Here is a 13,909-nt window from a genome sequence, read left to right on the forward strand (position 1 = left end):
ATTCAGCCTGTGAGAAGGCCGCAAATACTCAGAAATCATCAGAAGGAACCCATTTACAAGAATTGGTTCATTCCGGGACCAGCAGTTAGTGTAATGGCTATGTCGCTGGACTCCCACGTGGTCGACTGCGGTTCGAGTCCCGGACCCAGTGGCTCAAAACTCACGCCGGGCGTGTGTGCATGCATGCACAAGATCCCGAGAAGAGAATGGAGGAGAAGGGATTGCGGCATGGCCATCCCCCCTGGGGGGTGATTTCTCGCTTTCTGTCTCTGTCTGGCGAGCGCACGCGCCCTATAGCAAAAAAAACTCTCAAAAAAAAAAAAAATTGGTTCATTCCAAGCCTAAAATATGAGTGCTTTGCTGAGTTGATTATAAATAATTTACTTACTCTAAATGAAGTCTATATAATTACCAGTCTTCAAACTGGTGAGGATCTAATGGATAAGATAATTAAACGCTTTATAGGTCATTCTTGAGTCCATTATCAAGCAGAAGTTATCTTTCAAGTACTATGCCCATTAACTGCAAAAAGAAGCCCCTGGAATTACCCAACTCCCATCACAAAGAAAACTAACATAATGTTCGGAAATGCCAATGAGCTTGGAAGGACAAGAAGGAAGGAAGGTAAGTTCATGGAATATGTCCCATTTTCTTGTGGATTTGGAGCACACTATTTCACTCAATTTACTTCTGAGCAACTGAGCACCATGTTTATTTCAACTTTTTCAGACACACAAGTTGACATAAAGGCATGAAAGGGATGACATTTTATATTGTAGGCAAAGCAATAAATACTTTAGGGTACCTAAAGATCCAATCTTTGGGACGAGCAAGTGGCACAATGGATAAGGCACTGGAATTCCACATGGTCGACCACAGTTTGAGTCCAAGACCTGGCAGCTTGATTTCTCACTTTCCCTCTCTTTTTTTGTCCTTGTTAAATTAAATAACAATAATAAATAATTGTTTTTAAAAATCCTGTCTTCAAAAAGTTTATGGAAAATGACAATTATGAAAAAACTATGCATTAATTTCAAAACATGTTTACACTAAAAAAATTCAAATTTTATTTCCATTTTTCCATGAATCTGTAAAGTCCCTTTATGTTGTAATAATATTCAACTAAAGTCAGAAATATTATACGACGACAATAAATATTCCTTTCCTGCAAATATTTGCTCTTATCCATTTAGTTTCTACTTCTAAAGTCGATGCAGGGACTTGGACAGGGTATAGTTCTCTCTCAACTCAAATCTCTGATTCTACTGGGATATCAAGAGTCACGACATGTTTTTCTTGATTTATTTTATACATTCAATCACTATACATCACTTAGCTTGTAAAATGAATTTACCTAAAATAAATACACTTCACACCAGGCCAGTTGAGGGTACTATACATGGTATCATCAACAGATAATAATGCATTTCTGTGTCCTGTAACACTTTTCCCTATTTTTCTTGTTAATTTCTTTCCTCAAATTCTCCCCCTTCTCCTACCCTCTTCCCACCTGGTCTCCAGTATCCATAACCATTTTGCATGCTTCTATATCCTCTAATCTTCTAGTTTCCACCACGGAGTGTGGATAGTCAGTGTAGGTTAAGTGAAGATATACAATGTCTGTCTTTCATAGCTTGGCTTGCTTCAGTAGGCAGTAACTCTTCCATATTGCTTCACTTTCTATCAAATTCCAGGATCTTGTTGTTTAGGGCTGAGTAGTATTATTCTATAAAGTATATGTGTCATATTTTTTTAATCCATTCATCTGTTTGTAGACATTTTGGTTGGTCCCATGTCATAGCAATTGTGAATAATGTCACAATAAACACAGATGTGCAAGTACTTTTCCAACTGAGCATTCTCCTATCCTTTGAGTAGATACCTAGGAGTGGAATTACTGGATCATATAGTATTTACTATTTGTAGATCTCTGAGTAACCTCTATATTGTTCTCCATAGTAGCTGGACCAATTTACATCTCACCAACAAGTGTAGTAGACTTCCCCTTTCACCATAGCCCACCAACACTTATTATTTTTAATCTTAGCCATTCTGACTGGGGTTAGATGGTAACTCACTGTGGTTTTTGATCTGCATCTCTCTAATGAGGAGGGATGTCAAGCATTTTTTTATATGCTTTTTGGCTCATTGTATGTCTTCCTTAGAGAATTGTTTATTCATTCATTGTATGTCTTCCTTAGAGCATTGTTTATTCAGATCATTTTCCTATCTTTTGAGTAGGTCACTTTTTTTCAGATAAGCTGCTTGAGTTACCCCTGTGTATTCTGGTTATCAGTCCCTTATCTGAGGCATAGTTTACAAAAATATTCTACCATTTCGAGAGTTGTCAAGTCACACTAATTACAGTGTCTTTTGTTGTGCAGAAACTTCTTAATCTGATGTAATCCCACTTGTCTATTTTAGGCATTATTGCATATGCTTTATGAGTTTTATTTAAGAAGTCTTTGTCTACCCCAATGTCTCCCAGAGTTTCCTCAGTGTTTTCTACCAGTAGTTTTATAGTTTGAGGTCTTAGGTTTAGATCTTTGATCCACTTTGAGTTAATTTTTGTTGGTGAGAGATGGAGGTCCAGGTTCATCCTTCTGCAGGTGGAAACCCAGTTTTTCCAGTACCATTTGCTAAGGAGATTTTCCTTTTCCCACTGGATATACTGGTACCCTTTGTCAAAAATAAGTTGGCAGTATGTTTTGGTGTATATTTCTGGGTTCTCTATTTTATTCGATTGGTCCACATGTCTGTTTTTGTGTCAATGCCTTGCTGTTTTGATTACCACAGCTTTGTAATGTATTTTGGGATCAGGGAGGGAGACTTCTCCTACTCTGCTCTCCTTGTGAAGAATTGCTTTGACAATACAGGATCTTTGATGATTCCAGAAAAATTCTATGATTGTCTTTTCTAAATCTGTGAAGAATGTCTCTGGTAATTTTATTGTAATTGCATTAAATATGTAGATTAATCTGGGTAAAATTGCCATTTTGATTATATTAATTCTTCCAATCTGGGAAAATAGGATGTCCTTCCACTTTTTTGTGTCATTTTCTATTTCTCTTTTTGGCTTTTCATTGTTTACCTTTTAGAGATCTTTGACTTCTTTGGTTAGATTTATTCCTAGATATCGTATACTTTTTGTGGCTATGATAATTGGGATTACTTTCTTCAGTTCCACCTCACCCTGTTTGTTGTTCATATGTAGAAATGTAATAGTTTTTGTTTGTTTGTTTTTTTGGTTTTTGCTACAGGGCATGTGCACTCACCAGAAAGACAGAGACAGACAGAGAGACAGAAAGTGAGAAATCACCCCCCCAGGGGGGATAGCCATGCCACAATCCCTTCTCCTCCATTCTCTTCTTGAGATCTCAGGCATGCACACACATGCGCCCGACGTGAGTTTAAGCCATTGGGTCTGGGACTCAAACCGCAATCGACTACATGGGAGTCCAGCAACATAGCCATTACACTGACTCCCAAAATGTAATAGATTTTTTTATGTTGGTTTTGCATCCTGCTACTTTACTGTATTCATTTATTACTTCTAGGTTTTTCACTGATTCCCTTGAGTCTTCTGTGTATACAATCATGTCATCTGCAAATAGAGATCATTTCACCTCCTTTTCCCATTTGAATGCCTATACTGTTTCATTTGCTAGGACTTCGAGCACTATATTGACAAGGAGTGGAGAAAGTGGGCAGCCTTGTCTTGTACCAGTTTTTAGTGGAAAGGCTTTCAGCTTTTCCACATTCAGTATGATATCAGCTACAAGTATTTCATAAATAGCTTTTACTGTTGAGAAATGAACCTTCTATGCCTATTTTGATGAGAGTTCTAATCATAAAGTAATGTTATATTTTATCAAATGCCTTCTCTGCATTGATTGATATATGGTTTTTATCTTTCTGTTAATATGGTGTATTACATTTATGGTTTTGTGTATGTTGAACCACCCTTGCATCCCTGGAATAAACCCTACCTGGTCACGATGTTTTTTATATGTTGCATATGATTTGCTAGTATCTTGTTTAGAATTTTTGCATCCATATTCATGAGAGATACTGGTCTGTAGTTTTCCTTGCTTGTCATGTCCTTGTCTGTTTTGGGGATGAGAGTGATGGAAGCTTTATAATATTAATTTGGGAGGGTTCCTTCCTTTTGGATCTTTAAAAATAATGAGTAAAATGGGGATTAACTCTTCTTTAAGAGTTTTGTAGAATTCAGAAGTGAAGCCATGAGGACCATGGCTTATCTATGTTGGGAGTATATTTATTACTGATTCAATCTCATTGCTTGTTATGAGTCTATTCAGGCTTTTTTTTCTTTTTCTTTTTCTTTTTGGTGAGGTTTTTGCTATAGGGTGCGTGAGCTCGCCAGGAAGACAGAGAGACAGAGAGACAGAAAATGAGAAATCGCCCCCCCAGGGGGGGGATGGCCACACTGCAATCCTTTCTCCTCCATTCTCCTCTCGGGATCTTGAGCATGCATGCACATGCGCCCAGTGTGAGTTTAAGCCACCAGGTCCGGGACTCAAACCACGGTCGACTACATGGGAGTCCAGCGACATAGCCATTGCACAACTGTGGGTCCCTCTATTCAGGCTTTCTGTGTCCTCCTGATTCAATCTTAGTAGATTATATGTGTGCAGGTTTTCTTATTTGTTGCTGTATAGTCACTCATAGTATCCCCTAATGATGTTTTGTATTTCTATTGTGTCCGTTGTAATATTGCCTGTTTTATTGCAAATTTGATTTTTCTCATTTCTTTCTCTCTTCTTTGTAATTAGTCTAGCTAATGGTGTATCAATCTTGTTTATATTTTCAAAGAACCAGCTGTTGCTTTGATTTATTTTCTGTATTATTCGTTTTCTATTTTATTTATTTCTGTTTGAATCTTTATTCTTTTCTCCTGGCATTTAAAATTTTTTATGTTGCTGTTTTTTCCAGGTTTTCTGAGGCAAATGTTAGTTTGTCCATTTGTCATCTCTCCAACACTAATTGCTATGAACTTACTTCTTATGATGGCTTTTACTGTGTCCCATAGATTATGGAAACTTGTGTACTCATTATCATTGGTTTTCATGAATCTTTTTAAATATCTTCAGTACTTGTGAAGTCATTCATAAGTAGGTTATTTAATTTCCCCATGTTTGTATTTTCATGGATTTTTCTGTATTTAATATCAAGTTTAATTCATCATGGTCAGAGAAGATGCTATTGTTTTTATATCTTTGATCTGTAAAGGCTTGTTTTGTGCCCTATCATGTGCTCAATCTTTGAAAAGGTTTCATATGGGAGTGAGAAAACTGTGTATTTTATGGTTTCTGGGTGAAAGGTTCTATAGATGTCTTGCCATGTACAAGTCCATTTGATATATGGTATTGATTAGATCCTGTATCTCTTCGCTTATTTTTTTGTCTATGTGATCTGTCCAAAGGAGATAGCTGGGTGTTGAGACCCTCAACAATTAGTGTGTTACAGTATATCTCTCCTTTTAGATCTAGCAATCTTTCCTTCACATATTTGGGTGCTCCTGAGTTGGGTGCACAGATATTCTTATGTGCTGTATGTTTTTTTTTTTTTTTGAGAGGTTTTTGCTATAGGGTGCGTGCCCTCACCAGACAGAGAGAGACAGAGAGACAGAAAGCGAGAAATCACCCCCCAGGGGGGATGGTCATGCCGCAATCCATTCTCCTCCATTCTCCTCTCGGGATCTTGGGCACGCACGCACACGCGCCTGGCGTAAGTTCTAAGCCACCGGGTCCGGGACGCGAACCGCAGTCGACTATGTGGGAGTCCAGCGATATAACCATTACGCTAACTGCTGGTTCCCGGTGCTATATGTTCTTAATAATTAGTACTTTTACTACTATATAATGTCTTTCTTTGTCTTTTCTTACTGTATTCATATTATACCTATTTTGTCTGAAATTAGTACCCGTCTTACTGTATTTGTATTATACCTATTTTGTCTGAAATTAGTACCCCAACTACAGCTGGTTTTGGTTCCCATTTGCATGGAATACCTTTTTCCAATCCTTCATTTTTAGTCTCTGTATGTCTTTATCCATGGGTGCATTTTATTTAATTTTTATTCCTCTTCTTTTTTTAATATAATAGGATTGTTATACATTATTTGGCTTGTAAAGAGAATTTACCCAACATGAAATACATCTCAGACTAGTCCAGTTAAGAACACTGTACACATTATCATCAACAGGTAATAAACCATTTCTCTGTTCCACAAATGTCTTGAGCCTCTATTTTTTCTCCCTAATTTCTTTCACTATACACTTCCCTTCTCCTATTTACATACTGTCTCCAGCATACATACCTATTTTCACTGCTTTTATGACCTACAATCTTTTGATTTCTAGCATAGAATGTGGATAGTTGGTATATCGTAAGTGGATACATACAATATATTTCTGTCATAGCCTGGCTTGCTTCACTCAGCAATAAATCTCCCATACTTCACCGCTTACTATCAAATGCCAGGGGCTCGGTTATTTATGGCCGGTTATTTATGGCTGGTTAGTATTCCATAGGGAATATATGCCACACTTTCAATCCATTCATCTATTCATGGACATCTGAGTTGGTTCCATGTCTTAGCAATCATGAATAATGCTAAAATAAACACTGATGTGCAAATGCTTTTCTGAGCATTCTCCTGTCCTTTGGATAAATATCCAGGAGTGGAATTGCTAGATCATATGGTAGTTCAATTTGTAGATCTTTGAGGAACTTCCACATTGTTTTCCACAGCGGCTGAACCAGTTTACATTCCCAACAATGTAGGAGAGTTCCCCTTTTATCACAATCCCACCAACACTTACTTTTTGTATTTTTAGCCTTTGCCATTCTGACAGGAGTTAGGTGGTATCTCATTATGGTTTTGATCTGCATCTCCTTTATGATGAGGGATGTTGAGCATTTCTTTATATGTTTTTTTGGCTATTATATGTCTTCCTTAGAGAGATTTTTGTTCAGCTCATTTTCCTATCTTTTAACTGGGCTAATCATTTTTTTCAGGTAAGCTGCTTGAATTCCCTGTGTATTCTGGTTATCAGTCCCTTATCTGAGGCATAGTTTACAAAAATATTCTCCCATCCTTAGGGATGTTAATTCACATCACTTTACTGTGTCTTTTGCTGTGCAGAAACTTCTTAATCTGATATAATCCCACTTGTGCATTTTAGGAATTGTTGCCAATGCTTTGGGAGTCTTACTTAAGAAATCTTTGCCTACCCCAATGTCTCCCAGAGTTTCCACAGTGTTTTCTGCCAATACTTTTATACTTTGAGGTCTTAGGTTCAGATCTTTGATCCATTTTGAGTTGATTTTTGTTGACTGTGCAAGATGGTGATCCAGTTTCATCTTTCAGCAGGTGGATACTGAGTTTTTCCAGCACCATTTGCTAAAGAAGTTTTCCTTTTTCCACTAGATTGATATTCTTTGTCAAAAATAAGTTGGCTATATGTTTTAGGGTTCATTTCTGGAGTCCTTATTCTGTTCCATTGGTCAACATGTCTGTTTTTGTGCCAATTCCATGCTGTTTTGATTATCACAGCTTTATAATATATTTTAGGATTAGGGATTGAGATGCCACCCACTCCACTCTTCTTGCACAGGATTGCTTTGGCAATGTGAGGTTTTCTATGATTCCAAACAAATTCCATAATTTTTTCTAGCTTTTTGAAGAATATCTCTGGTAATTTGATTGGAATTATATCAAAATGCATCAATTAATTTGGCAGACTATTCTGAATTGCTTATCTGGCTTTTCCACAAGTTCCATTGTACTATCTGTGGATGATAAAATGTTCGTTTCTCATGAGGGAGAGATTTTTTTCTTGGTTTCTCGTATTTCTTATTCATCTGTGATGATTTCTGGTCATCTGATATCTTATATATTTCTTCCTAATTTCTTGGAGTTAACTCTACACTCTACTTCTCTGGTTTGTTCTTTGAAGAGGGCCTCATGTTCCAATCAGAGAATAGTGTATGTAGTCAGCTTGAAGTGCTTGGTTTCTCCCTAAAGTGTCAAGTCTGGGTGTACATGGCACTAAGTTGGATGATGTAGCTAGAGGAAGAGATACAATTCTTATCTTTCTGTGATTTTGTTCAATCTTGCTATGATGAGACCAGAAAAATATAGTCTCTATAGGCACCAAGTACTCCAAAAGTCACTTGTTGGAGTAGGTGAGTCACGACTCTCTGCAGCTCCATATCCCTGCCATTCAGCCTGCAACCTGGCCTATCTTGGTTGGAATAGATATTTCAGTGGTGTGGGGCTAGGGAAGAGTGGGACTCTCCAGAACCCAGTTAACACACCTGAGAGTTCAAAAGTGTGTGGGAGGAAGTGAGGTGCAGCTCTGTCTACCTGCCTCTCACTCTGCAATCTGGCCCATCCTGGCCGAAGTAGATGTTCCAATGGCACAGGGGGTGGGTGGGGTGGGGAAGGGTGGGACTCTCCAGATCCCAGGTAACACATCTGAGAGTTCAATGGGCTGTGGGAGATGAACCACAGTCTCTCTGTAGCTCCATCTCCTTGTTGCTCACTCTGTAATATGATGACATGTTTTTCTATGTAAAAATGCATCATGACTTTTCTAATGACCCAATATCTAGATCAATAGTTCTCAAATTATTATCTGAGGACCTCTAGGTGTCTCTGAAACTCTTGGAGCATGTGTCAAATGAAAGACTTCTATATATACAAAAATAAATACAAAAAATTGAAAAAAAAATTGAGTATGATACCCCAAAATGAAAGACATCCTATGTTCTTAGATTAGAAGAATCAATATGATCAAAATGTCCATTCTACCTAAATTAATTTACATAATCAATGTGATTCCAATCAAATTACCAATGACATTCTTCACAGAACTAGAACAATCACAAATACATCTGGAATCATAAAACATCCCTTATAGCCAAGGCAATTCTGTGAAAAAAGAATAAAGTAAGAGGGGTAACTCACTACTCAACTTTAAAATATATTGCAAAGCAGTGATAATCAAAACAACATGATATTGGCTAAATAGACACATAGACTAATGGAACAAAACAGAGAACATGGAAATGAACCCCAAATTATAACAACTAACTGCTCTTTGACAAAGGGTACAAAATAGTGCAATGGGGAAAAAAGTCTTTTCAGGAAATGGTGCTAGAAGAACTATATATCCACCAGCAGAAGAATAAAACTGGGCCAGCTTTCACAATTAACAAAACTACTTTCATTGGAATAAGAAGATGAATGTGCAATACATTGAAGTTTTCCAAAGTGATATTGCAACAGATTGAATGCAGATGCAAACATAAAAAATCCTGGTTTTGTGCCATACATTGGAGATTTTATATAAAAATATAGTATAATGCCAGTTTTCTCACTAATTTTGTTATAGAAAATAGTTATTTTCATTGAAAACATGTTGCTTATGGTGACATGTAATGGGCTTATTTTTGGTTTTTGAATGAATTCATAAGTAAATTTTTAAATTTTTTCAGCTTTAATTTCTTATATAGTTAATTTCAACAGATATAATCACATAAACATAAGCTGTTTGGTGTCCTCAACCATGTTTAAAACTATTAAAAATAAGAGACTATTAAAAATGAGTTCTTGAGACCAAAAAACTATAAACTGCTAATTTAGATAAAACTTTAGGCTACAGAGAGGCATTTTTGTGTACATAACCCAAATTATTATTGAAAAACTTAAGTCCAGCAGAGCTTCTTAAAACACCTATTTTCAGGATCTGATTCTTCCATTTACTTGTTATATAACTTTAACTATATCAATTAGTTAAATGAGTTTCATTTCTTTTTATCTGTAACATAAAAATTATAATAGCTTATTCAATGTTACTAAGTGACAGGCATTGTCCTCAGTGCTCCATGTATATTAAAAATGAATCCTCACAGCAACCCTATGAAGAAAGAATTTATTATCTCAATTTTGCAAAAAAGTTGAAGTATAAGAAAGATAAATTGATCAAGGTCATATAACTCATAAGAATTAAAAAACTAGAATTTGGACCCAAGCAATACAGGTTCACTATATTTTGAGGTGTCAGAAAAGTCATGATGTATTTTTTTATGTCTTTCTATGCAAAAATGATTCGTGACTTTTCCGACAACCCAATATCTTGTCTCTTAGATCTCTTTAGCTATGTAATATGAAAGTTTCCTAAATACCACATGCCATATACACTGAGTGCTGATCTCTGGGCTTTTATCATGGTTTTATAAAGCCTATCTTTCCAGTCTATTCTTTATTTTTTTAACTCACTGTTGACTTTTTTTTAAAGAGGTTTTTACCTTAGGGCACATGCACTCTCCAGAGAGAGAGAAACAGAAAGAGCTAGAGAAAAAGTGAGAATTTACACCCAGGGAGGATAGCCATGCCACAATTCTTTCTCCTCCGTTCTCCTCCTGGGATCTTGGACACACACACACATCCATCCAGCATGATTGTCAAGCCACTGGGTCTGGGACTCGAACCATTGTCAGTCACGTGGGAGTCCAACAACATAACCACTACACCATCTGCTGGCCCCAGTTGACTTTTACTTTTATTATTATTATTTAGTTTGCTTTAGAGTGAATGAACTCACCAGAGACAGAAAGAGCAAAAGAGAGAGAAAGTGAGAAAGCACCTCCCAAGGATCATATCACAATCACTTCTCTTCCATTATCCTCTCAGTATTTTGGGTACACTTGTACATTTAACTGGCATGTTTTTCATACTGCAGAGTTCAGGACTCAAATTGTGCAGTTGGCCATGTGGGATCATGCCACTGACTGATCCCTCTGTGTCTTTGTCTTTAGCTTCGCCTTTAGTCCCTTATTGTAAACTCTATAATATATGTACATGTATATGTATGTTAGGAGTTAGACTCCACTTGTAGGTAGATAGGGGAAGGCCTCCCAATAATGGAGTTACTGTGGTTTTGGCTTTCTATAGTCTAATAAATGTTCACTATGCCCCCATTACAATTCTCAGATGAATTTATGACTCCCTGTTACTGGACTAAAAACAGACCAAAACTACCCACTGTCTGGAGCACACAGATAAGAAAATCTCCATCATTAACTAAAACAAAGAGCCATCTGGCTGCATCCAGGGACTAAGATTAGCTCAAGACTCCCAGGTGTCCTGAGTTCCAGGACCTAGGCTAATAACCCATTTCAAAGAAATGAGTTCTTCGTCAGACTCCTACACCATTTCAGCCCACCTGCAGCAACCCACTCAGGCCCCCTTCCACTCCTTCAATAATACTCAACTTCCTTCTTAAAACAAAAACAAAAACAAAAACAAAACAAAACAAAAAAATCTCTTCTTCCTATACTCTCCATTTGTCCACATTTCTAACTCCTTAGGAAATTTGGACAAGACCCAGATCGCTCATTACATTACTCTCAATACTTATGACAAATTTCTCAATTTGTAAAATCCTGAATGGCTCAAATAAAACACATCTATGGGCTGGATGCAATCCATAGACTGCAAATATGCAGACTCTGATTGGATGGAACCACCTCAATTTCACTTCATGTGATGTCATATTTCTATTTCAATTCATGTGATATTACACCAAAAATGTTAAAAAAAAAATGCAACTATTTTTTTAAAAAGTGACAATACTGGGGCTGGCAAGTAGTTTGGTGGTTAAGAGCACTGGATTCCCACATGGCTGACCACGGTTCAAGTCCTGGACCTGGAGGCTTGCTTTCGCGCTTCCCCTCTCTCTCTCTCTCTCTCTGTCTCTCTCTGGTCAAAATTTAAAAATGATAATAACAACAAATGAAATTAAATAAATAAATATATTTTTTAAAAAAGTAACAATACTATTACTCACTACTACTACTTCATAGAATACAACTACTTAAACAGCTATCTAGAAAATATATAAAATATTGACACAGAAAATCTGTGGGAAAAGATAGGTGCTTCTGAAAGTGCAAGGGGAAAATAGCAGAAGATATGAAAAACTTGGTTTGTCATTCCCCAACTCAATACATTCCAGTGACTTCCAGAGGTAGAATCAAATCCAGTTCCCAACTATAAGAGCCTATAAGAACTTGCAGTCTTCCCTCATACCATTCTTACCTCTAATCTCCGTGCTCTGGCCAAGCAGACTTTCTTTTTCTTCAACATACCAAATCTCATGTCATTTCGTTAAGATTGTGATTTCCTGGCCTTGAAAATGTCATCTCCCATAGCATTAGGTCAAAGTGATGTCTTCAAAGAGTTCTTCCCTACTTACCTGATATCATTTGCACTTCTAAACCCACTGCACATTGTAATATCCCATTTTATCTATTTTAAGACTTAATTATACTAGGTATAAAGTATCTTATTTATTGATCGCTTTACTTATATATATGTTCTTTCTTCTCCTGTTAAACAATATATAAACAGTGGTATGCCAGTGGATGGCATGGCGATTAAGGAGGCTAGATCCCACACAGGCAACAGTGCAGTTCAAGTCTCAGACTTGGCAGCATGAAAAACACACCAGGCACATATGTATGTGTGCCCAAAATCTTGAGAGGAAAAGGGATTGCTGTTTATACATATGTTTGTGTGTGTGTATACAATATATACATAAAACACACACACACACAAATTATATGTATATATATAAAGCAGTGGTAAACTTGTCTGCTTTATCTTCAACCGTGTCTGGCATCTAAGATACAATAAGTGTTTCAAATGACTGTTTAATAAATGAAGGACTCTGAAATATTTCTAATTGTGCATAATCATGGAGACATGGGTTCTAATATGTATGGAGCACTGAAGAAAATATTTTCATCCCTCTGGGCATAATTTTTTCCCCTCATAGTCCAAAGGAAGGAGGGTTAATACAGCCAATTTTCCCTGGAATGCTTGACTAATTGGCTAGAGAGATGAGATATTGAAAGACAAGGCCTAATAGATCTCTGACTAAATTCAGTACAGAGCCTCTGGAAACATTATTGATTATGCATGCACTCAGACTCTTGCTGTTTGCACATTAGCACTTGCACCAGTGAATAAACTATGAGATAGATCTATCTAAAGTCATCTGAACAGAAGTCATTTATTCCAGCAATTAAAAATAAATATGATCATGAGGTTACTGCAAAAAAAAAAAAAAAGAATATTTATTTAATGCAGTCTTAGGGAGTTCTATTAAACATTGTATTTAAGAGATGACCCCTAGATTTAACATATTAGATAACATCAGGTGATACTTTATTTGAAATTGATGTTTCTCTTGCATGTCAGAGCACAGCAGATAATTCAAACAAAAATATATTGGTTAAAGGAACAGTGAGCTAATAACAGTTTTTGACCTGGGAAATTTGCCAATTTTGATGGCATCAATTGTGCATAGTATATTAAGGAAAGTTCTTATCCTTCTGTTTATAACTTCTTTATTAAAAAATTTTCCACAAAATCTGAAGAGCAATCTGAACAAAAAAAATTAAGATATTACAATGCCTTCTCCATTCTTGAATCCACAAATAGAACTCCTATCCTACAGGATTAACTCATTGTCCTGGTCACTTGATAATGCATGATATCCTTTTAAAGTAAATTTCTCTAAGATAATTAATTCTACTGGGTGTAGTCCTAGAGTTTTCTATTTCTCTAGACTGTACTTCTTGAAAATTCAACCTTCAAGGACATATTTCTGTGATTTTGCACTTGCCCATAGATATGGAGTTCCTCTAACACCAATCTACCATTTGGTCATCTGCTACTTCATAAAGGCTAAATCCAATAAACTTTATTTTATCCTATCATTTTGTGCATAACCAACTCCCTCTCTTCTTTAAGTTTCTATCATCTAGCATATTCTAACTCTTCTTTGGCTTTCTAGGGTTCATTTTTGGC

The 13,909-nt window shown here is 36.5% G+C and overlaps 1 pseudogene; it reads left to right on the forward strand.

Annotated features, from left to right (window-relative positions):
• Positions 1-588: 588 nt before the first annotated feature.
• LOC102484000 (protein SET-like) overlaps positions 589-13,909 on the forward strand; it is a 41,965-nt pseudogene continuing 28,644 nt past the window's right edge.

The sequence above is a fragment of the Tupaia chinensis genome, unplaced genomic scaffold, assembly GCF_000334495.1.
Source record: "Tupaia chinensis unplaced genomic scaffold, TupChi_1.0 Scaffold000147_1, whole genome shotgun sequence".
In the NCBI taxonomy this organism is placed as follows: Eukaryota; Metazoa; Chordata; class Mammalia; order Scandentia; family Tupaiidae; genus Tupaia; species Tupaia belangeri.